General features: G+C 40.9%; 1 pseudogene; it reads left to right on the top strand.

Annotated features, from left to right (window-relative positions):
- The first annotated feature begins 1,674 nt into the window (after positions 1–1,674).
- On the top strand, positions 1,675–3,259 carry LOC127362003 (uncharacterized; annotated as a pseudogene).
- The last annotated feature ends 15,074 nt before the right edge of the window (positions 3,260–18,333 follow it).

Genomic DNA, 18,333 nt, shown 5'->3' with positions numbered 1-18,333 from the left:
GACAGAAGGGGTGAAAAAGGAATATTTTCCAAAAATGAATATATATAGTGATGCAGGCAGTCAGTGGTTACAGCACTCTCAGTTTCAAATTACAATTCAAAACCTTACAAGAGCTACACACGAGAGATAAAATTAAATAAAAAAGATAAATAAATAAAATATACAATTTTAAAAAAAGATCCCACTTGAGAACCTCTACACATATCTTTTTTTACCCAGGCTCTGCATGTAAAATTACTCCTCCCTTCATCCTTATCTTTTCTAATTGCATGAGTCTTAAATGAATCACTGGTAAGGGTCTCTTTAGGTATAGTACGGACTATATGCCCATAGGTCATTGTACAATGTGTGATTCATAAAAGAAAAAGTACTAATTATTTTGGTGAGGTTAGCTTCAGTTCACTGCTGTGCAATATGGGACAGCACCCAGAGACACACATATGCATGCACTCCTCAACTGCTCAGAGGTGCTCATTAAGCAACAAGCTGTGCAATAAACAGTGTCTTTCAAAAAATCTAAGAGTTAAAAACTTTGAAACATGGCGAGATGAAATTAAAGTTAATGGTTCTGTTTCAGAAGTGAGAAAACCTGAACACACTGACGTTTGCCTTTCACTATTAGGATGGTAAATGATTAGGTTTAGGCACAGCTTTCTATCTTCAGCTTTTATCTTCTGTTCTATGTAATGCTAGTAAACATAACTCATGAACATGATGTTGTCTCAAAGCTAAGTACAGCAGTGCACTCTTGTACCCTTTTTGGTTTGTGTGCATGTATGCCATGGTGTGTTATAGGTACTGTTTTTTTAGTAATCACATTTGTCTTGTCCCAAAAGGGAAAGTAGAAAACCAGATTATCATTATCAAGTCATTAGTGCAAGATTGTGTGGTGGTAAATTAAAGCCCATTACAGTGGTGCACATTTCTCAGTGGAGTCTATTAAATCACAATACTTATGGGCTGATGAAGTTGATATATAAACCAGGGCTGTGGAGCATGTTTGCTAATATGCTTTACCTTATAACATAGTAATCATGGACATGTTGATTGCAGTATGATTCTGGACCAACTTTAAATGACACTATTGCTCTGTGTACCCCATGGCAACAATGAGCTTCATGGTTCATTAGGTATGTGGGTGGTTTTGTGAAAAAGCAACCACATTTCTTCAGAGCTATTGACATATTAGTGTAAGGCGTCCATTAATACAGCAGATGCAGACAAATCACCACCTACTCAGTCAGCTCAGTCGGCAGGACACTGATCACCTATCATGCTTATACTCAGGGACTACACCCACCCATCAGGGAGCCCATTCCTCTCTTAAACTTCATTAATACCAAGCAGGCTCCAACTGCGACCCACATGGTTGCTGAACTTCCATAGCTGCCACAAAAACAGGAGTTAAAGTTGGGGTCAGTCACTCCGGAGAAGAACAATTGATTGCTGAGTCTCATTCCATTCAAGTTTCAGTATTTGATGACCTGGGAGCATGCCATCTGTATGGCCTACTCCTAGCCACTTTGTTTATATTACATTTACCATAACCCAAAGCATTGGTATTTCACAACTTGGGAACGAGACCCAACCATCAAAAATCTTTTTCCAGAACGATCCCACCTTTAAGTGACCATACATCTGACATCACCTACGGCAGTATATGCAAGGAAACTGATGGTTTTAGAGGCACACATACATGCACTAAAAGTGAAATTTTTGGAGGTGCCTGTCTACATCGACACCTCAGTACGGAAAGGCGGGATCTCTGGAACATCTGGCTGCATGGAACACGAAGGGGTTATCACACAGCTCCTTAGGAAGTAAAGGAAGGCAAGGGCGACCTGGTGGTCCTGTGGCTAGACCTCGCCAATGCTTATGGGTCCATACCACACAAGCTCGTCGAGGAAACTCTCCACAGACACCATGTTCCCAACAAGATCAACAACCTCATATTGGATTATAACAACAATTTCCAGATGAGAGTTACCTCTGGGTCCATAACATCTGAGTGGCATAGGCTAGAGAAGGGAATTATAACAGGCTGCACCATTTCAGTAACCCTTTTCGCCCTTGCCATGAACATGGTGGTGAAATCTGCGGGGGTGGAGTGTCGCGGGCCACTTACCAAGTCTGGAGTGCGGCAGCCACCAATCAGAGCTTACATGGACGACCTGACCGTTACTACATCATCGGTCCCTGGCAGCAGGTGGATCTTACAAGGGCTTGAGAAGCTCATCTCATGGGCAAGGATGAGCTTTAAACCATCAAAGTCAACGTCCCTGTTCCTGAAGAGGGGAAAAGTTGTGGACAAGTTCTGCTTCAAGATCTCAGAGTCCACTATTCCAACACTGTCAGAAGAGCCGGTCAAGAGCTCTCCACAAAACCTGTGGTAACCTCGGAGCCTGGCTCACCAAGGTTGACAAATCTGGGTTGCCTGGTTGCTTCAAGGCTTGGATCTACCAGCATGCCATTCTTCCCAGGATTCTGTGGCCGCTGCTACTGTATGATGGCCCAATGTCAACTGTGGAAGCTCTGGACAAGAAGATCAGCAGCTACTTGCGAATGTGGCTCAGCTTGCCGTGGAGCCTAAGCAGTGCTGCCCTGTACGGGTCCACCAACGCACTACAGCTTCCCTTCAGCGGCCTCTAAGAAGAGTTGGTGGTGACACGGACAAGAGAGGTCATGCAGTACAGGGACTCCAGGGACCCCAAGGTGGCAACAGCTGGCATCGAAGTCCGCACAGGCACGAAGTGGAGTGCTGCCAGAGAGCTACAGGCAGCAGAGGCGATTCACTCCAGCAGACACTGCCCCAGGAAGAAAAACATCCCTTTCCTGAAGGCTGGAGAGAAGCCCCACTCACGACCACAGACCAAGTCAGGCCGGCTGTCCATAGCCCCAGATTGCCAGCTGAGAGTAGACCTGGGAAAACAACTAAAGGTCCCCGAACACATCACCCAGACAAGACTGCGCCCTGACTTGATCATCTTCTCATATGCTACCAAGCAGGTGATCATGTTGGAGCTGACTGTGCCATGGGAAGAGAACATGGAGGAGACACACGAGAGGAAGCAGGCGAAATACCAAGTACCAAGACACTCACTGCGAACCTATCAAGGTGGGCTGCCGGGGGTTTGCTGGGCGTTCAACCTGCAAAGCTCTGTCAGGGCTAGGAGTGACCGGAGCTGTTAAGAAGGGAGCCATACTTTCCATAACAGAAGCAGCAGAGAAAACCACACGATGGCTTTGGATAAAGACTTGATCAACCCCGGATGGGTCACCTGAGTGAGGGGGTCTGATGTTGAAAGACCCGAAACCCCGATGACCCCAGGAACATCACTGATGATGCAGCCCAGTGAATCCTAGAGATGTATTTAAAAACCAGGTGCCTGTCCAATCCAACCTGGCAATTTCAGATACATGTCAACCATTAAGAAATACCTCATTGTGAAGGAACTCAAAAGCTTCCTCAAATCTCATGTAGATAAAAGGAGATGCCCAGCCCTCTTCCAACACTTGATGTGTACAAATCAATATGAACATAACACCCTTGCGATTCTTATGTACAATGATGGACTCAAAGAACAGTAAATACACAAATATCTTGCCCGAATAGGAGAGCAAACAGATTTCCTAGTAGGACAACATGACAATTCCAAGCAAATATCAATCAATCTCTGGGTCAATTGCATAAACATGCACTGCCAAGGGACTTGCTTCTGATTAGCTATATCCTCTGTCAACACCCATATTGTAGTATTATAAACACACAATCTATCACAAGAATTATACTGTCATTTTGAGAACCTCACTAACCTGTTTCTTGATTCCAATCCAAACACATGTAAAAAATTATCTCAACCGTTTTTTCCTTTAGTAACGACTTTGTCGAGGATTTAGGTTTACTGCAGAAACAAAATGCAAGAGAAGAAAGGTCCATGCTGGCCCTGTTTGTCCTGCTTTTGTCTTTGGCCCATACAGACCCCATGCTGATATAAGCCCATGCTTTACCAAGACAGCCTGTCGTTTTTTATGATGAAACCAGATGAGATTTAGAGAGGGATGTGAGGAAAGGCGAGAGGAGGGATGGATTTTTTCTCCTCTGACACACCAGCGGAGGAACTACAACGTCCGATTTTCATTTCAGAGGAAAAACTCAGGGGAGTCTGAGTTATGGACATGACAACAAACTCTGTTTTACTGCCCATGATGTGCTCTGTTTGTCCATCCTGCTCCAACTCTATGATGATTCTCTACCCGCCTGTCTGGCTGACGTTTTAAGTCGTCTGTTTGTGGATCGTCACGTCTGTCTGCCTATCTATCTGTTTTATTGTGAGTCAGTTTGTCTTTCAGCTTGTCCCTGTGTTATTTTGTACCTCAGTCTTTATGCCTGTCAGAAGCTAAAGGAGTACAATGTAAGTCTCTTGCCTTTGCCATCAACTACCCGCCCTAATAATTGATGCGATGTTCAGTTCCCTGGCCAATGTGACTCATTCACATGATCTATCCATCTGCTGTTTTGAACTACCATTGCCTCCCTTTGTATTCCCTCTGTGATGGTAGTATTGAATCTACCCCTTTGTGCCTTAGAATTGCCTTTACATTCGTGCAGTCATTAAATGCCTTTGTTGGCAGATCATTTGGTTGTTCATTATGTGGGATAGTTTTATGAGCTGTCCCCTGGCTTGTGCAATAGTCATGTCTGTGATACATGCAGATAATTATCTAGCAGCAATCATCTCTCAGATGGTCAATAATAATATGACATTAGGCTGATGGAGTAGAGGTATATACTGTGTTACTGCAACCCTATAGGGATTTACATGAGACCATGTACTCCTCTGTTGTGCTTCATGAGGGGGAGGGAGATTGTGTAATATAATTTCTGTGGTTTGAAGAGGAAGATGAGGTTTATGTTGTGGCCATGGGGGTAGACATAAAACCAAATACTCATGTTGTTCATGAAGGAGGGAACCAAGTAGATGCCGAGACTAAAAATGAGGATTATGAGAATGGGAAATGTAATGCATTTCTGGAGTACATACACAATGCTATATGGACTATGTTTTGTTTCCTATGTTGTGTTTTGTTAAGAGGGCAAAATATAAAACTCCTTGAATTGCATGGAGCCCCCTTTCCGGAACGTGCAGTCTGCTCTGACTGGTCAGCTCTCACAAGCTGGTCCAGGTAACGCCCGCCGTCTCCCGCATCAGTGTTGCCGGTGTTTTGGCAGGCAGTGACTCACTGTAACCGTGTTTAGCTGCACTTCTACAGTGCATATGAATTAAATAGCTGCTTCTAAACCATAAACTTCATCACCGGACAAGTCAGAGCAGGAGTCTGACCCAAAATCTCAGAGCATCGACAATCAGGATTACAGGTTGCATGACGCTTTCCTCAGGTAAATACTGCTAAATTTATTTATTATATATTATATATATATAACGCTTGTCTTTACAGGTACATTTGTGAGAAGTGACCTACAGTCTACATAGCCCAGTGGAGTAAAAAATATTTGTTGTGAGGCGCTAAAGAGGTAATGTGTTAGGATGTGCATGTAGCATAGTATGTAAGGTAAACACTTACAGTAATTATCAGGATGCAGGGATGGAAAGTATGATATGAAACAGATGTTGTGAAACATCAGTCAAGCAATTGTTTCTAGCAAATAAACACCTAATAAACGTACCATAGTAATCACATTAATAGTATAATAATTATTGTAGCGTCCCAAGTTTGATTGTGAAACAGAAAAGTGTCATGCTGAAGCTATGCGGTCAGTCTTCATCCTGATGCATCCTTTTGTGGATACCCAGACTTTCCTGATGCTGCAGTTGCCAATTAACGTACACACAATTTCTGACTGTTGTATTAAGTCGGACATTGGACTAATACTAGACATACACTGTCTAGCGAGCAACTACAGCTGCTGAATGGCTCGTTGGATCTCAGATCTTCTGACATAAGCAGCCCAAAAAAAAGGACATTTATTTATTTATTTATTTTACAGTAGGCCATCCAAATACCCAAATGTATGTGTGCAAACGCTAAAGAGGTGAGTTATGCATAATGTGTGCCCTTTAAACAACGTACCTAGTCAAGCAATTCTCTATAACATGTTCATTCATTTTTTGAAGCATGAATTACACGCTCGTATATAAATATAATAAAATAAAATTATTTTTCTGCTTCGTTGGTGTTGTCCCGGGCTAAATATCCTCTGTATGAATTGAAATGTTTTGCATGTAGGCAGGCACATTCATGTTTGCCTGTGCATGTGTACAGTACCCTCCAACCTGCCAAAATGGGGCTCCCTGAAAGCCATGGTATAAGTCGAACATGGTTCAAAGGCTGCAAATCTTCCACAATGTAGTCTAGTCTACTTATTGTTGGGAATCTTTCTAGTTCGTTACAAAATGCTGTGGCTGTTTCGTGGTCTTACCCTTTTTTAAGGATTTCTTGTGATCATCATTCACTCACAGTCCCACAGTCATTTAAATTGCCAACAGTACCGCTAGCTGTGTCTGAATTGCACTAGCCGCCATGCTGCTATATTGACAAGCTGGGTGTCGTGAAACCATAACACAGTGTATGAACAGCATTAACTCGTCAATGACTCTCCCGTGAGTTAACAGTGCTCGTGTTTTTGGTGAACGGTGAACAAAACATAGCCGTTTTCTACTAATGAACGTGAGCACTGTTAACTCACGGGAATAAGATCATGTATGCATAAGCCACAGATCTGGAATCAATCATTTGATAAATACTGATTACAGCCATGTGTAATTAAGGATCAATTTTAAAGCATTCATGAGGTTCCTTTGGTGCTAACAGCCTTAATGTAAAGCAAATAGCACACCACACATGATTATGCCATCACTGGCTTGTACAATTGACATCAGGATAAATGCATTTTTTTGCCATATTATGACGCTAATTAAAGACAAAGGTGTTGTGATCATGAGGCTATTGTAACCCCGGTTCCACGGTTTTGCAGTTGCTGTAGTTGCTTCACCTTTTAAATCATTTTGGTGCACTTAATCTCTAGGTGGTATTTACATACATTTTTTCAAAGCTTCATTGTATCATTGTCTCCGCTAACATCTCTCATCAAAAAGGCTAATAAATTACACAACGGGTACAGTACATACAGTCAGCCATAAAAGGCCATAGTTTACAGAGGTAGAGTTTCAATTTGACTCAGAACTAATGACTATTAGTATCCATTTTGCAATATACCACTGCAAGAAGAGAGTCCATTCTGTCAGAATAAGTTGAAGGAGGATAAGGAAGAAAATGTAGAGCAGATGTTTGCAGCATCCCAACAGCCTTAGGCACCATTACATCCATTATTGTGTTTCAGTGAGAGGTGGACGAAGAGACCAAACAAAGAATGGGAAAGAGAGATAGAGGGAAGAAGGTGGTAGGAGGTTGAATGAAGGAGGAGATAGAGACATGAAGGACAAAGAGGGACTAAATTAGAAAAATTGAAAGGGAAAATAAACAAGTGGAAGAGATAATAATACGGTCACCAAAGGGCAAACATGTCGTCACATGTTTCATCAGATCTTTCAACCTTATTGATTTTGCTGTTGGACATTGTTGTGGTTTTATTGAGGCCAATGGACAAATAAGTTGAACTGGAAATTGCTATATGACTGTGACGCATGCAGCATGAATGCACAGGACCACACACACACACACACACGCATACAAATAGAAAAGGACACAAACTGTTAACACAGACGTTAAAATGCACACACACATTATTTGCACATATTGCACATTGCATATGGCTCTTACTGCAGATTACCCATGCCTGTGTATTGGCTAAGGGGGATGATGCTTCAGTAGACAGTAGCAATGTTTGTGAAGGTATAGAAGAAGCTATGAATGAGATCCCTAGATGCACATATGTGTGTGTGACAGAAAAAGTACTAATGGTCAGTGTTCTACAGCTTCAAATTCCCTGATATTGAAGTATTAATTTGGGTTATTTGTCAGGCTGCTGTCTCTCTTTCTCCATTTCCTTGTCTCTCTTTTTTCGAACAGTTTGCCCTACTTCAAGTCAGTCAGTTCAGTTAATCGATAAGATGTGAAGGGTTACTTCCTCTAGGAGAACATGTGCTGTGTTTTTGTGTGTGTTGTATTTGTGTTTTTTTGTGTCTTGGGCTAAATGTGCAAGACAATATTGATATTCATGGTTATTTTCAGGTATGGGTGCATACACCTATTCTAACTGTATATCCTTTTTATTGCTGCATCACGGTGGGGCTTGAAGGCAAAAGTACCATCAATAAATCATTATAACAGGACAGAGAAAAAAAAAAAAAAAAAACACAATTCTGAATGTCTTTTAATGTCTTTGCTTAATGCCAACAACCAGAGTCAACCAAACAATGTTTTCATTTATTCATTTATTAATTTTGCTTGTTTATCTTCAAGGTCATGGGGACAGGAGCTTCATTTTCAGTCTCAAAATTTGCAAGCAGGTCCCAAAAACTAATGTGATTATAATTTCATGGACACTTTCACTTTGAATTCAGCCGGTTTCATGAGTCTTCAAAACAGCAGTTAAACAAAAAAGCTGTCATTTGTACTGACAGAGTTCACCGAATTCTGTGCACATCAGAAACTTATTTTAATTCACAACGTGGCTTTATTTTAACCTTTTAATGAACTGAATATTTTAAGTAAAAGGGGTTAACTGAGTGAATGAGTTCCAGGATTTTTTACTTTCTTGTTTGATATATGTGAGCATTCATCTGAGTGTCACTAAACAGTGTGTTACATGATTAGAGCAGGCATGAAGCCTCATAATTCTCCACTCTAATAAAGACAAGATGTGACACCACGCCTCATGTCAGTTTCAGTATATTATCCTAACACACTGAAGAAATGCATGCACATATATCATCCCCTGTGCGCTAACATACACACACAAACCTGCATCGCCGTTCACCGCTTCACTATGTATAGGACGTGTTCCATACCTAACCATCTGTGATCATTTGTGACACAATTGATTTGTCAGGTAAAGCCAAATAAACATTTTCTTTTCAATGTCATGTTTTATCAACATATGTCATACTCAAATCATTATAGTCATCCTCATAATCTCATTGTACCTATGTTCAATATTATGCTGAACAACCATAATCCCATATTAAACCTAGTTTGAGAAAGCCACAGCCATTACACATACAGTATATCACACTGTTATTGTATACAAAGAAAGATGGGCACAGTCTTTACCCCTATTATAAGTCACACCTTAATAATGCGATGATGGTTTAATAACACACACACACACACACACACACACACACACACACACACACACACAAAGACAGATACAGGCATTCAAATACATAGATGCAGAGAGACAGAGCAGCAGCTCATCTATCTCAGTGAGTCTTCATTATGGGTGATATGTCTACCATGCACTGCTTTAGGCCAATATTTAATAGTGATAAATACAGCAGAGTGTTCATTGCTGTTTTAGGACACGGGGCATACATCAACAGGAATATATATAGTAAGTTTATAGTCTTTATCCTGTCATCTGTGTTTCAGTTGTGTGATTAATGTCCTTATTTAGAGCCTGATTCAGACTTTGACTTAAGAGGTGTGCTGTAGTACAACAAGTCTCGATATTATTTTTAAACATTCTGATTTTCCAATAATTTACTGTAAGTGAAGCCCCAGTCATCTGGGGGGAAAAAAAGAAAAGTACCTTTGTCCCTGCATTGTGAAAAGGATGTTGTGATTTTAGTAGTTTCTTGTATGCAGCTGTTAGATTATCAACTTCCTTTTCAACATTAAATTTAGTAAATGGGCTAAAACTTGATATTATCCTTGAACATCATCATAAAATGTGAGGGCGTGAAGATTGAATTTCACTGTGGTGTAACTATATATTGAGGAACTTTTCATTAAGGACATTATACTTTACACAAACTAGACAGGCGATGCATTGCTCCATCATATAACAACATGTAACTACCACATTCCCCACTGCTTATACCATGGCTAAGAATACAATGTGAGATTTGAACACTGTGAAGTTCCGTTGTTTTTCAAGAGAAGGTGCCACATGGAGGCATTTAAACCTATACAGATCTTATAGTTGTAAGTGTTGAAGAGAAGTTCACAGTATCCAACATTTTCAGTGAAAAAAAATAGCAAAAAATGATTCATAACCTAACAGGATATGGAGCTGACAGAGTATAGATAGAACCTCATCTATTTTGAAGGATTTCAAATTATAAAACCAGCAAACAAATAATAAAGGATTATATGTGATTATATCTGTAAGACTTTATTGTACACATTTCTTCATTTTTCATTTCTTGCTTTCTACGGTATAATCTTTTTTTTCCCTTCTTAGTGGGTGACTTTATTTCTGATCTCGGATCCATGGCAAAGTTTGTGGAGAGAAGAAAGTAAGAAAAGGCTTGGGCCTCACATTGCTCATAGATCTGGACAAACCATGGGAGACCATTCTCTCCCGTGGTTTAATGCACCCACAGAACCAAAGTAACTTAAAGGTTAAAATATGAGGAACATACAGGATGCAGTAATGTCCTGCCATTTCAACCAACAGCTATAGAGTTTAAATGTTGAATCATTTATGAAACAGCAGCATCATGGGAATCTTTTAGTCTCAACATACCCAGGAACACTAACAGTTTTGGCCAACGTGACATTTGGTAATAACTGTTTAACTGTACCTTTTTCTGCGATGGCTTTTTGTCTTTGTTTAAAAGCTGTTATTCACATAATGATCACATACTGTAAAAAGCTAGTAAATAAGAATGCTCTAACAAATTACTATAGTCAAGATTAAGAATAAACTTTCACACTCAAACGTTATTTAGAATTTGGAAGGGAAACTGTGTCGAGCAGTCTGTCACAACAGTAATTATTTTACATTTTTCATGATAGCAGGGATATGTAAATCATGTGAAAATACCACTTGCAATTTTTCATTATTTAATTACATCAAGCTAACTGATTTGTTAATGCAAGTTCGATTCCAGTCGTGCAGGAAAAGCAGTCAATGCACAGTACCAATCAGAGGTGTTCTGATCATACGCTGCTGGTTTGTTTTGTCCTTAAACCTGGATTATCATTACCATTAAAAATACATATATTTAAGAAAGCATTTACTGCATTAGATGTTCTCATGCTGTCTCATGCATTCAGGGCTTGTCCCGGTTGACAGGTAGAAGGAGTAGACGCACACGTTAGTGCACCGATAAACTCTTCACTTTTTGTACTATCCAGTCCTCTAATTTTCATGCCAAAATGAGACATTTTCCAAATTTCTCTACTTTTTCTCCTTGACTTATTTGCAATGGCTTCGAAAGGCGTCAAGTCAAGCAAAAAAGAGGAACTTAACATTGAAGGCTATAACCATGCTGCCTGAACAACACCGCAAGGCACTAGTTCAAAACCTAATTTAGCGTGTCTCATCACTGGAACTAGCTGCGAAGAACCTCAGTCAGCAAGTCATGGAAGTTTGGACGGAGCAGCTCTCAGTTTATTTATTAACCTAAAACCCAATAACCCAATGTGAGGAAGCAGAGCTTCAGTCTTACGACATGTTCACACCACCTGCGTCAGCGTGGCAGACTTGATTTTTATTTCGGTGCCCATGTTAACAGATTAGAGCTGCACGCGTCTATTGGTAGTCATATCCACATAATTCCATACAGTTTAAACTTCCTTTGAAAAATTAAAGAATTTCTGGAAGTGAGCTGGAGGAAGGGCAGTCCACTGCGCTCTCTCTCTTTCTCTCAAGTAAATAAACCACACATGCTTTCTGGTTACCACTCTTCACATTTGTGTTTACACTACATGGTATTGTTAATTAAATTACATGGAAATTTCGATTTTTCATGGACATTATACAGGGTTTAGGGAAACATATGGCTGGCAGCAGCCGCTCTGCAGCAGCCACGCAGCTGACACGCTCTCCATGTGACGCTGCACATGTGGGAGACGCAGCAATCATGTACTGGAGACGCCACACGCTGCTCAGGCAGCCTATGTAAACGGGGTGTTACACAATTGTCTGCACTTCCATTAGAGCAGTTACCCACCCAAAACCCCATAAAGACTGTGTCTGTCCCCCATCTACTTTAATTATTTAAAGAAAAAGTAAAAACAAGAGGAGTTAAACATACAAACATAAAAACAATCAAAACCAACTCTACAATAGCACAAAATAAAATAATTGTATGTGAGTAATTGGGACTCTTAAACATTGGATCTCTGTCATCTAAAGCTGTACTAGTTAATTAATTAATATCAGATTATGATATTGATTTTATTTTGTCTTACTGAGAACTGGCTATGTCATGACGAATATGTTGAAATGAATACACCCCCAGTCATATTAATACTCACATTCTTCGAGGCACCGTCCGAGGAGTTGCAGCCCTATTCGATTCAAGCCTATTAATTAGCCCTAAATCTAAACTTAATTACAACTAATTTGATGGCCTTGCTCTTAGTCTTTCACACCTGACCTGGAAAACATTGCAGTCAATTATATTTGTTCATGTACCACGCTCCTGGCCTGTACTCTTATTTTTTATCTGTATTTGATCAAGTTTAGTCCTTATAACAGATAAAGTAATTATTGTAGGGGATTTTAATATTGTGTGTGTCAATAATGACAGCCTTAGTAATTTATCTCATTAATAGACTCAATTGGCTTTTGTCAGAGTGTAAATAAACCGACCCATTGTTTTAATCACACTCTTGACCTTGTTCTATTATATGGCATTAAAATTGAACATTTAATAGTCTTCCCACATAATCCTTTTTTATCTGACCATTATTTAATAACCTTTGAAATCCTATTACTGGACTACAAGCCATTAGGAAAAACTTCCTACATCAGATGTCTATCTGATAATGCTGTAGCTAAATTTAAGGAGCTGATTCCATCAGTGTTTAATTCAATGCCATGTCTCAATATAACAGAGGACTCTTATGATAAACTTAGTCCCTTGCAAATTGATCATCTTGTTAATAGTGCTGCAGGCTCACTGCGAATAACACTCAACTCTATTGCCCCTCTAAAAAAATATTAATACATAGGAGGCTAGCACAGTGGTACAACCAGCAAATCTGCAAATTAAAGCAAAAAGTCTGAAAATTTTAAAGGAAATGGTATTCTACCAAGCTGGAAGAATCCTGTTTAATCTGGCTAGATAGTCTTTTAGATGATAGATTAAAAGGAAGGGAGAGAGAAAATCGTATTTCTCCTGTATGAGCGTCTCTGTACTGGCTGCATTCCAAATTCAGAATAGAATTTAGAATCCTTCCCCTCACCTACAAAGCTCTTCATGGTCAGGCACCTTCATATCTGAAAGAGCTCACAGTACCCTATTACCCCACTAGAACAACTAGTTCTACATGTGGTTCCTATAGTCTCCAAAAGTAGAACAAGAGCCAGAGCTTTCAGCTACCAAGCTCCTCTCCTGTTGAACCAGCTTCCAGTTTTGGTTCAGGAGGTAGACCAGCTCCACATTTAAGAGTAGGCTTAAGATGTACCTTTTTGATAAAGCTTATAGTTAGGGCTGGCTCAGGTGAGTCTTGAACTATCCCTTAGTGGCTATAGGCCATGATGCACTGAGCTCTTCTCTTTCTCTCCCTCTCTCTGCAAATTCATGTCCCATTAATGCAATGTTACGAACTTCACTTTTTCCCCAGAGGTTCTCAAGGATCGTGGTTGTGCCTTCAGCCAAGGTCCTGCTTGACTCCCACTGCCAATATTACTGATCATATTCATAATCATATTATTAGTCATCATTCCCCATTCTTGTGGCTATTGTCGTCGTCATTAACCTCCATCTCTCTAACCCCAACCGGCAGCCACCCACCTAGCCAAGTGCTTGCTGATGGTGGGAACTGTTAGGGCTCTGTAAATCATTTTATAAGAAGTACAGTCTAGACCTACTCTATTGGAAAAGTGTCCTGAAATAACTTAACTTAATTGAACGAAACACTGCCATCCCCTTGGCTAAACCGGCCCCCAGACATTGACCGTGCCCAGTCCTTCTACGCCCACATTGATACTACACAAAGGATATCCTTGTCAGAGAGGCACGGCAGAGAGGGAAACTTTTATATTGTGGGCAGCCAATTCGTGTTTTGGAGGATTACAGCCCTGAAATTCTCAGAGAGAGGACAGAATACAAACATGCCATGGCAGAACTTTATAAACTGGGACTAAAGCTTGCTCTGCTCTACCCAGTCAGGCTCCAACTCACGTTGTCCAACGGAGCCAGAAAGTGGATCAGCTCAGTGAATGAGGAACACAAGTACATCGGCAGCATCCCCAGGCCATCCGAACCTCCTTAAAAGGACTGTTTACTTAATGGTAAATGGACTGTACTTAGATAGCACCTTTCTCGTCTGACCGCTCAAACTACTGTATGCCACATTCACCCATACACACATTCATACAGTTTAGGCCATCACAAATGGAAAGCAATTCATACATACACATTCACACACAGCATCAGGAGCAATTTGGAGTTCAGTATCATGCTCAAGGACACTTCAACATGCCTTCTAAATATTTAGTGCTTTTGGACCCAGTGGACTGGAGGCAGCGTTGTTTATATCACTACCCTTTTGCACTATGTGCGGCATGTTAGCTGAAGCCTGTGGTTAAATGTGGTTAAACATTCTCTCCCATCCGGCCCGTACGTGAGTATTGTTTTGTCCTCCTCTCAGGCTGCACCTACAAGGTATTACAGGCAAACATTACTTTATTTGGCATTTAACTGGTATTATACTTGACCTTTTTTTGTTCTTTTAGAGCTGTCAGCACACATGATTGCTTGGTCCTCTGTGTGTGTTATGCTTTAATTTGAATTTGCACTGTGAGCCCTCAAAGTACCAGTTTAACAACTAGTTAATCTCCGCCTGTGTTTTTTCAGACTGAAGTTTATCTTGATCTGAATTGGGAATGCTGAATGCATACCTCCTTTTTTTCTTAATTTTTATAGTCATTAAAACGTTATTCCTTATATGGTTTAAGTTGAGTTTTGTTGTTTTATCATAAAGACCTGGCAAGAGTAGTCAGTATGCACTTTTTGTTACCTGTAGACTCATCCTGGAGCTCCTGTTTAGCTTTAAAGTCTTGCTGTGAGGTTGTTTGTGAGAAATGTTGTTTTAGAGGTGCTTTGAACGGTTGATTTCACTGCTGTCAGACCTCAATACATACAATCTCATACTTGGTGATTTAACTGTTGGCTAGACTCAATCCTCTACTAACCCCATTAAAATAAATAAATCAGCCTCTTTCATTCAGGTCTTTCTCTCTGACTATGGTGTGTGATGCGTGGCACTCTCTACATCCAAATAACAGGGAATATTAATTATTTCAAGTCCATTACACATACTCCCGAATCGATTCTATTTTATTGATAACCAACTTGTACCGCTTGTCCATTTTTTTTGAGTATCATCATTTCAGACCATGCCCCTATTGTTTTGACCATGGCCCTTCCTGGCCTCCCACACAAGTACAGGCACTGGCGGTTAAATTCAACTCTGATGATACTGTCAGATGATAATTGTGTGGAATTTTCTTGCTGCTAATATGTCCCCTGAGACTTCTAGCCTAATTGCATGGGATGCCCTTAAAGCTTACCTGAGGGGGCAGATCTTAGCATACATAGCTCAAATAAAACGTAAATCCAATAGAGAGCGATTAGATCTGGCCCATCAGAGAGACTGACAAACATATGCTCAAACTCCAGATCTCTGAACGATTGGAACTCAAGGCCAAACTTAACATGCTTTCAACTCAGTTGAACACATAAGGCTAACCAACTCAAAGGCTGTAAAGCAAAACAAAATATTTCTCAGATATGAATGTCAAACGTTCACATAACTTCAGATCATTTGCAAATTAATGAAGCATTCAGGGACTTTAATTCTGAGCTCTGCACCTCAGAGTCTCAAGCAGATTACAATTAAATGTATGACTCCTTAAGCCGTCTCAATATTCCCAGACTTTCATTAGACTTTAGGAAGCGACTAGAAGAGCCCATATCTCAGGCAGAAATAGTCTTAGCCATCTCAGGGCAAGTGCCCAGGCCCCAAATGGCTTCCCAGCAAAATCTCTTAAGAAGTTCTCTTCACTACTCTCCCCACAGTTGTGTTCAGTCCTATCTGACTCACACAGACAAGATTCCCTTCCTCTATCATTTGCTGAGGTTTGCATCACTCATATTGCCAAAAAAGGTAAGGAACTTCATACTCCCAGCAGTCAAGGCCTTTCAACTTACATCGCAGGACCTTTTAGGGGTGCCCCCTGAGCCCCATGCTTTTTTATTTGGACATCTGTTACGGCCCTGGCCGTATTATTAGTATTATGTCATGGTATTGGGTTCGTCTGTGGTGTGTGTTGGTGTTTTTGTCCCTGTTCCTCTGCAGGAGTGTGCAGCCTGTCGATTGTAGATCTTTGACGGCAACCCGTAGGTCAGCGCTGACTGGTCCATGCCGTGGGCTCGGCTGGTGGAGTGTCGCCTGCTGGTTGGTTCTCCCAGGGAGCCGCAACATCCGCCGGGGATTCAAGACGCCGCACCACACTGAAGCTCTTCGACAGAACCTTCAGCAGCAGCATCCTTCTCTCCTCGGTTGTAGAGTGTGTGTTTTTGCGATAGAGTGAATTGTTACGATCTTAGTAGATAGTGTTTTTGTATGATTGTGTTTAGTGAGTATCGTAAGGGTGAGCTGCCATTTTCTTTGTACTATTTTTCTCCTGTTTTTCATTAGGATAGGGAGTTAGGTTTAGTAACTGTATTTTATTTATATTGCATAGGGATTAGTAAGGATTTTTGTTTAAGGAAGTTAGCCCTGTTTTGTTTGTTGTTTTGGCCTTGGTTCACCCTGAAGTTTGTTGTTTAGTCTTTGTTGCACTTTGTTTCACCTGTTTGTAAATAAATCACATCACTTGATTGTTAACACTGTGTTAGTTGTTCGTTTGGGAATCGGGGTAGAATTATTGGTTCATTTTTCATCACACATTTATGTGGCGCTCCTTCCCCCTAGACAGGGGCGTAACATAAATTGGGGGCTCGTCCGTCCTTCATTAATTATTTTGTTGTATTGTGCTTGTTAGTGAGAAAAAAAAAATCCCCAATTTTTTTTTTTCTATCTGATGTTTGATTGGTGATTCTTCTTGTGTGTGGAGGGAAAATGGATTTTAAAATAGATGAGTTTGCACAAAATCCCACTTTAGAAAAATTAGATCGATGCACAAAAGCACAATTAGGATTAATTGCTACATTTTTTGGCATCTCTGTTCTTTTGAACGCACGCAAGGCAGAGATTAAAATCAGGTTATCAGAACAGCTGGTGGAGAGTGGCATAGTTACGCAGACAAAGCCAGAGAGGGTTCATGCACCGGAGGTTTTAGAGGAGGAAGTGGGAGCGGAGGCTGCCACAGCCACACAAACCTTCGGCGGCCAGGTGAGTGCGGGGGCGGAGGCTCCGGTTGTCACCCAGGCCTATAGCATGGATCTGGTAGCTCTACTACAGGCTGGAGTAGATACGGAGGATCTGAAGCTGGCCCTCCGCATGAAAGAGGTGGAACTCGAAACCAAGTCCAAAGATGTAGAGATTATGCACCTCCGCATAAGGGCTCTGGAGCCTGATCGTCAGTCTCCGACTACTCCCACTCCTGTAAGTGTGCGTCTTCCCACCGCTGCCTCTGAGCAATTTGATGTAAGCAGGCATATTGCCTTAGTACCACAATTTCGGGAAAGTGAAGTAGATTCATTTTTCAATGCTTTTGAGCGCATCGCTGCGACATTGAGATGGCCCAGAGATGTGTGGAGTTTGCTGTTGCAGTGCAAACTGGTGGGCAAGGCCCAGGAGGTGTGTGCAAGTTTATCTATTAACGAAAGTCTGGATTATGAAAATGTGAAAGCTACTGTGTTGCGTGCTTATGAGTTGGTTCCTGAGGCATATCGCCAAAAATTTCGCACATGTGAAAAATCGCCCAACCAAACATATGTGGAGTTTGCCAGGGAGAAAACTGTTCTCCTTGATAAATGGTGCACTGCGAGTAAAGTCACAAATTTTGTTCAACTCCGCGAACTATTTTTGCTAGAAGAGTTTATAACATGTCTCCCAGAGAAAATCGTCATTTACTTAAATGAACAGAAATCAGATTCTGTGTCCAAAGCTGCTGTGCTCGCCGATGAGTTTGTTTTAACGCACCGTGTTGTTTTTCCGGCAGGGCGCCGCGAGCACACTGCGATTGCAAACACTGGAAATAACCATAAAATCTTACCAAAA

The sequence above is a fragment of the Dicentrarchus labrax genome, unplaced genomic scaffold (genome assembly GCF_905237075.1).
Source record: "Dicentrarchus labrax unplaced genomic scaffold, dlabrax2021, whole genome shotgun sequence".
In the NCBI taxonomy this organism is placed as follows: domain Eukaryota; kingdom Metazoa; phylum Chordata; class Actinopteri; family Moronidae; genus Dicentrarchus; species Dicentrarchus labrax.
Note: the sequence above shows the minus strand (reverse complement) of the source record. Positions and strands in the feature narration are given on the sequence as shown.